The following is a 6,420-nucleotide window of genomic DNA, read 5'->3' as shown; positions in this document are numbered from 1 at the left end:
TGATGCAGGTGGCCCTCTTCCTGCATCTGGAGGTGTAGATGTCTGTGATGTCTATCAGTAGTGATTTACTGTAGGACTTTATCACTGTGGAGAAATCTTGACCCACTCTGCTTTATAACACTGCTTCACTTCATTGAGATTTGCAGACATGTGTCTCTACCAACGTCTCTTCAGGTCCCACTGCAGAATTTCCCAGATTTGTAGGGATTCCAGTGTGTTGTGCAATAGAGGATGACAGTTTTTTCAGGAGTCTTGCGGGTCACAGGACTCCCGCAGGATTCCAGCAGGACAGGAGTCAACTTTATTATAACTCACAGGATTGGGATGGGACAGGAAGAAAAGTTAACTGGATCAGACTGTAGTGGGAACCAACCAATAGAACAAAAAAGAAAATGAAAAAATAAACAAATACTTTGGACAGGTGCTGCTGTTTTACAGTTTTCTTTCAATAAGCCTTTCACTGTGGAACACCAGACTTTCAATGCTCCAGTCTGTAAATGATGCTCTGAAGTCTGGTCAGCTGCACGACATCCTGCTTCGTCCAAACAAACTCGTTTTCTCAACCCCATAGATTGTGAACTTCTTGAGGACATCATCCAATGTATAATAATGCCTTTAAGCATTTTTATTTGGTTTTCTTGCTTGGTATATTTCTTTTTTCTTTCTTTTTTGTTTTGTTTAAGCAATTTGAAACATGACAGTAATGTCACTGTTTAAAGGAAAAAAAATGCTCAATAAGTTAGCAAAATGTAATTTTATATGTTCTGTTATGTGTTCAGGACGTGACCCATGTACTGTTTTTTTTTTTTTTTTTTACTGTAACTGACCTCCAAAAGAGCTAGAAACAGGGACTCAGCAGCTGATCCTCCGTAGAAAAACTATAGGAACCACACATTTCACATTTTTATATTAAGAAACTTGTCCAGATGACATGATTTAACCATTATTATTATCTACCTGGATTATTGAACTTACAAAGCTTTTTTTAAAGGGGCTACAGGCCCTATCTTATTTGTTTTGTGCCCTTTAGTGAAGGTCTTTGTTTGGATTAAGGCAATAAATGTCTCTCTATTTCACCTCAGATGAACTGTTCCTGTTGCCATATCTTTTGAAATAAAACTGCAGACACAAAGTAATTTAAACAGGAATGGGTAGAAGATGAAATCAAATTCAATGTATTTCCTAAAGATTAAATGGAAGAGAAAAAAATGGGAGTGGTAGTGGGAGTCGTTCTGAATGAGAGCAGGATGGGAGCAGGACTCATGTTAGCAGGAGTGGGACAGGACAGGATTTTTTTCTGTGGGACCAGGACAGGACAAGAGAGAAAATCCACTCCTGTGTCATCCTCTTTTGTGCATTCACACCACCTTTAGCAGCTCTTGAGTGGCAAGGAGGTCTTTCCTTCTCAGCTGAGTGTCATCTCCCTACTGGACCTCCTGCTGTAAGGTCCAAGGCTGCCAGAGGACATTTACTACAACAAGATAATCAGTGTATGTTCTGTGTACTTCTTGTAGTTTAAAATGCTTTGTTTAACTTTGCTTTTTGTGCTCCTTGTAGTTCCTGTTTCCTTGAGCCTGATATCTACTGCTTGATGTGCATATGAAACAATAAAGTTGTACTGAACCACTTCATCAATTATCCTGATGCATGCTCAATAATCCAGGTAGAAAAATCTAAAAAAGTTAAATCTGGTCCTCTGGACATTCAAAAAAAACCAAAACAAAGCAAAACAACAAAAAATGTAGAAACGTTTCGTCTCTCGCCCGAGAGACTTCTTCAGTCTGAGGTGCTGTTTTCAGCTCAGTCTCTTAAATAGCACCTTCTCAGAGTGGATCAACCAGTTTTGCTGCTGACAACCAAAACCAGCTGATCACATGCTCAAGAAGGACCATCAGCCTAACAATGGATCATTAGCACACTGATGGCTGTGTACTATTCACAGAGGGCTGAGTGATACTAGCAATCACAGCATTGTAAGAGGGGGACAATTGAACATGTAGGCCTCCACCCCTGTTTAATGATGGATGGTTTCTTTTCACAAAGATGGCCTCCTTTACTCCTCTCTCAAACCATCGTTCCTCTCTATCCAGGATGTGCACATCTTCATCCCTGAAAGAGTGACCGCTGGCCTGGAGATGAGTGTAGACCGCAGAGTACTGGCCTGATGATGTTGATCTTCTGTGCTGGGCCATCCTTTTGGCCAGTGGCTGTTTTGTTTCCCCGATGTAAGACTGATCACAGTCCCCCTGACACTGAACAACATACACAATATTACTCTGTTTGTGCCGGGGGACTGGATCTTTGGGATGAACCAGTCTTTGCCATAATGTATTTTGGGGTTTAAAAGCCACTGGGACGTTATGTTTAGAAAATAAATGTCTCAGTTTCTCTGATACTCCCTCAACATATGGAATGACCACTGGCGTGGTCTATGCCGCCCGACGCGGTCTCCTCGGTCTCCTCGGTCTCCTCGGTGTCCTCGGTTTCTTCACCGCCAGATGCGGCCTCCAAGGGTTCTCCGCCGCCAGACGTGGCCTCCTCATCGTCATCGCCGCCTGACGCGGCCTCCTCGTCGTCTACGCCGCCTGACGCGGCCTCCTCGTCGTCTACGCCGCCAGATGCGGCCTCCAAGTCGTCTACGCCGCCAGATGCGGCCTCCTCGTCATCTTCACAGCCAGCTGCTGTCTCCAAGTCGTCATCGCCGCCAGATGCGGCCTCTTCGCCGCCAGATGCGGCCTCTTCGCCGCCTGATGCGGCCTCTACGCCGCCTGATGCGGTCTCTACGCCGCCTGCCGTGGCCTCCAAGTCGTCTACGCCGCCTGCTGCGGCCTCCAAGTCGTCATCGCCGCCTGCCGCGGCCTCCAAGTCGTCATCGCCGCCTGCCGCGGCCTCCAAGTCGTCTACGCCGCCAGACGCGGCCTCCTCGTCCTCTTCGCCGCCAGACACGGCCTCCTCGTCCTCTTCGCCGCCAGACGCGGCCTCTTCGCCACCAGACGCGGCCTCTTCGCCGCCAGACGCGGCCTCCTTGTCCTCTTCGCCGACTGCCGTGGCCTCCAAGTCGTCTACGCCGCCTGCCGCTGCCTCCAAGTCGTCTACGCCGCCTGCCGCGGCCTCCAAGTCATCTACGCCGCCTGCCGCGGCCTCCAAGTTCCTATGTGTTGGACGGCCTCCCGGCCGCCCCCCGGAACGCTGGTCCCGTGACGGACGGCCTCCCGGCCACCCCCCTGACCTGGCCCGGCTTGATGGACGGCCTCCCGGCCGCCCCCCTGACTTGGTCCGACTTGATGGACGGCCTCCCGGCTGCCCGCCGGAACACTGACTCTAGGGACGGTCTCTTGACCGTTCGGATCTTTTGTGTTTTTCCTGCTTGTGTTTTGCCTTAGTTTGTGTCAGGTCTTTGTTTTCTTCCTTGTGTTTCCTCGGGCCCTCCACCCTTGCAGTACCGCCCTCCACCCGCCCAAGTCCTTCAGGAGGGGGTTTTTGGGGGACGCCTGGGGGCGTCCTTGAGGGGGGGGTACTGTAAGGATGGTACCATTTGGTGGGCTCGGTTTGTGTCTGTGTTTCCCTTGTGTGTTCTCTTTAGTTTAATTGGTGCCACCCTTGTCTCGTCACAGCTGTTTGTAATCACGTCTTGTCCTGTCCTTGTATATAAGCCGTCTGTTCAGTCTTGTTCCTCGTCGCGTCGTACTCGTTGGGTCTTCAGTGTTCTCCTGCGTCTCCTGAGTCTTCCCTGAGCTTCCTGAGTCCTTTTTGAGTTTTCCCGAGTCTTCTAGTTCATGTAAGTTTTGCTGCCTCGTCAGCGTGTTTCTTTGTAATTTTATTCATCATTAAAGTATTTAGTTTTGCAATCTGCCGAGTTGAGTCCTGTCTGCACTACTGGGTTCGTTCCTGTCCAACAAATCCTGACAACTATATGATATTTAGTAAAAAAAAAAAAAGATAACTGTCGATGTTCCTTTTAGAGTTGATGGTGTTGAGATATGTAGAGTAGGTGAGGTGAAGTTTTTGGGTGTAATTATTGATGATAAACTGTCATGGAAACATCACATAAATTCTGTAAAAACTAAAATATCTAAATCCACCACAGTACTGTATAAAGTAAGGGACGTATTGAATGATAAAGCCTTGTATTTGCTGTATAATACAATTATAGTCCCGCATTTAATTTATTGTGTTGATGTTTGGGGAACAGCATGTAAAACTATAACAATGCCTATTTTTATTTTGCAGAAAAGAGCTATAAGAATTACCACAAGAAAGCATTATTGTCATCCATCTAGTATTTTATTTTATCAATTGAAATTACTGAAGTTTTATGATTTGGTTAACTATAATATTCTTTTAGTACTGTATAAAGCTCAGAACTACACACTACCTTCAAACATTCAAACGTATTTTGTAAAAAGGAAAAGTTGCTATAATCTTAAGGGAACAGACATTTTTGTTAAACCACAGTACAGAACCAGTTTAAAGGGTCGGTCTACTTCAATTCAGGGAATAGGTCTGTGGAATAGTTTGGAAAACAATGTAAAAAAAGTAAAGTCATTGCCTATATTTAAGAACATGATTAAGATTAAAATTTTGGAAAGATACATATAAATACGTAAAATTGTGATGAGTTATTTATTTTGTTATATTACTTATAGATGATTATTGTTTGAATTGATTGTTTGAATTGTTTTTGGTTTAAACAAGGGGCAGATATGATAAGATTTTTTTCTTCTTCTGCTACCTTTCATTTTATGGCATGTTTTTTTTCCATTTGGTTTCTAAATTGTTTTTGTGTTTTAAATATGAAATGAATAAAAATTACAAACAAACAACTTTCTTTTATTAGGTGCTGGCTTGTCATTGTTTGTGTGTAAATTATTTTTTGCTGTTCAACTATCACCAGCGTTAAGGATGCTGGCCACTCTAGTGACTGCCCAGTTAATTGTGTAAGCTGGAATGTGAAATCTCTTAATGGTCCAGTAAAATTCTGGAAAATATGTCACACATAAAGCAGATGAACACTGATATTGCCTTTTTACAGAAAACCCATGTGCGCTCCACAGATAGTAAATAGTATGTTAATAAATGGTCTGGTCAGGTGTTTCAGTCCAATTTTCAATCCAAATCAAGAGGGGTAGCTATTATAGTTGGCAAGCAGTTACAATTTACAACCTTGAGTGTTTAAGCTGATACTGTGGGACGGTATGTTATAGTGATGGGGAAGTTATACAAACTGCAGGTGATCTTGGTTTTGATATATGCTCCCAACTGGGACAATTCTACAGTACATTTTTTAATTACCTCTTCTCAAGCATACCGAATATGTCAACACATAACCTTATGTGGTGACACAAATTGTGTGCTTTCATCTCTTGACTGTAGTTCGATGGGGAAAATTACTCTGACTAAGTCCACTCAATTAATCAATTCATTAATTGAATCCTGTAGTGAACTAAGCCTCAGGTCAAAACCTGACCCTGAAGACCTTCATGGGACAGAAACTGTTATTTCATTGATTTGAATCCAGAAATACAAATTAAGCTCATCCAGAGACTTTCTAATTTGTATCCTGAACTAATCAGTTGAAAGAACATTCTCTTTTTATATTGTCATTACTATTTTTTACAAATATCTTGATAATCAAAAGTGTGTTTAGTTCAAATCATTTTTAAATGTTGAAATGAACCACTCATTTTAAATCAACTGTGAAACAGTATTAATGATTTTTTTTAATCCTCATTCAAAGTAGAAATCATTTTAAATGTCTATGTTACAAAGTAATTATGCATTTTGATCTTCTCTCTGAAATGAGAAGGAGTGATGTCGGTCAAAAGTCGGAGACAGTCGCAAACAAGTTTATTGGAACGAACTGTCATGTTTTTAAACCTCTCAGACAGAAACAGAGAAGCTGGCACCTGTAGTCTGTCATTTCTCCAAAACATTTCTCTGTCTGTTCCTAAAACATTTCTCTGTTTTTCTGACTTGTAGTAACCTCTTACGTCGCTAAAACCACACCCCTGTTGGTTCTTTCAACCAATCAGGACTTCCCAAATGGGACCGGAAACAGAACTCTTTAAATGTCGACACTTCCTAGTTCCAGTCGGTTCTGAGAGCAGAAGTGATCCGAAGTTCTGGGAGACATGAACCGAAGTTCCGAGAGAGAACAGAAGTTCTGAGTTCCTCTGAGTCTTCTCAGAGTCCCATTAGTTCTTCTGGTACCGATGGAGTTCGGCTGGAGTTCCTGTAGGAGCCATGATGCCTCGCTGTGGCTCCACCCGGTGAAAGCCTTATAACTTCTGAGGAAGTTTGTTCTGTGGAACGAGTTCTCACGACTTCTGCCGAGTCGCAGCCGCCCTGAGGAGACGCTGAAAGGTAGCGTACCAGCAGTGGTGGAGAAAGTACTCAAACAATGTACTTAAGTAAAAGTAC

Source organism: Nematolebias whitei, chromosome 3 (assembly GCF_014905685.2).
Source record: "Nematolebias whitei isolate Nwh7 chromosome 3, NemWhi1, whole genome shotgun sequence".
In the NCBI taxonomy this organism is placed as follows: domain Eukaryota; kingdom Metazoa; phylum Chordata; class Actinopteri; order Cyprinodontiformes; family Rivulidae; genus Nematolebias; species Nematolebias whitei.
This window is presented reverse-complemented; position numbering follows the sequence as displayed.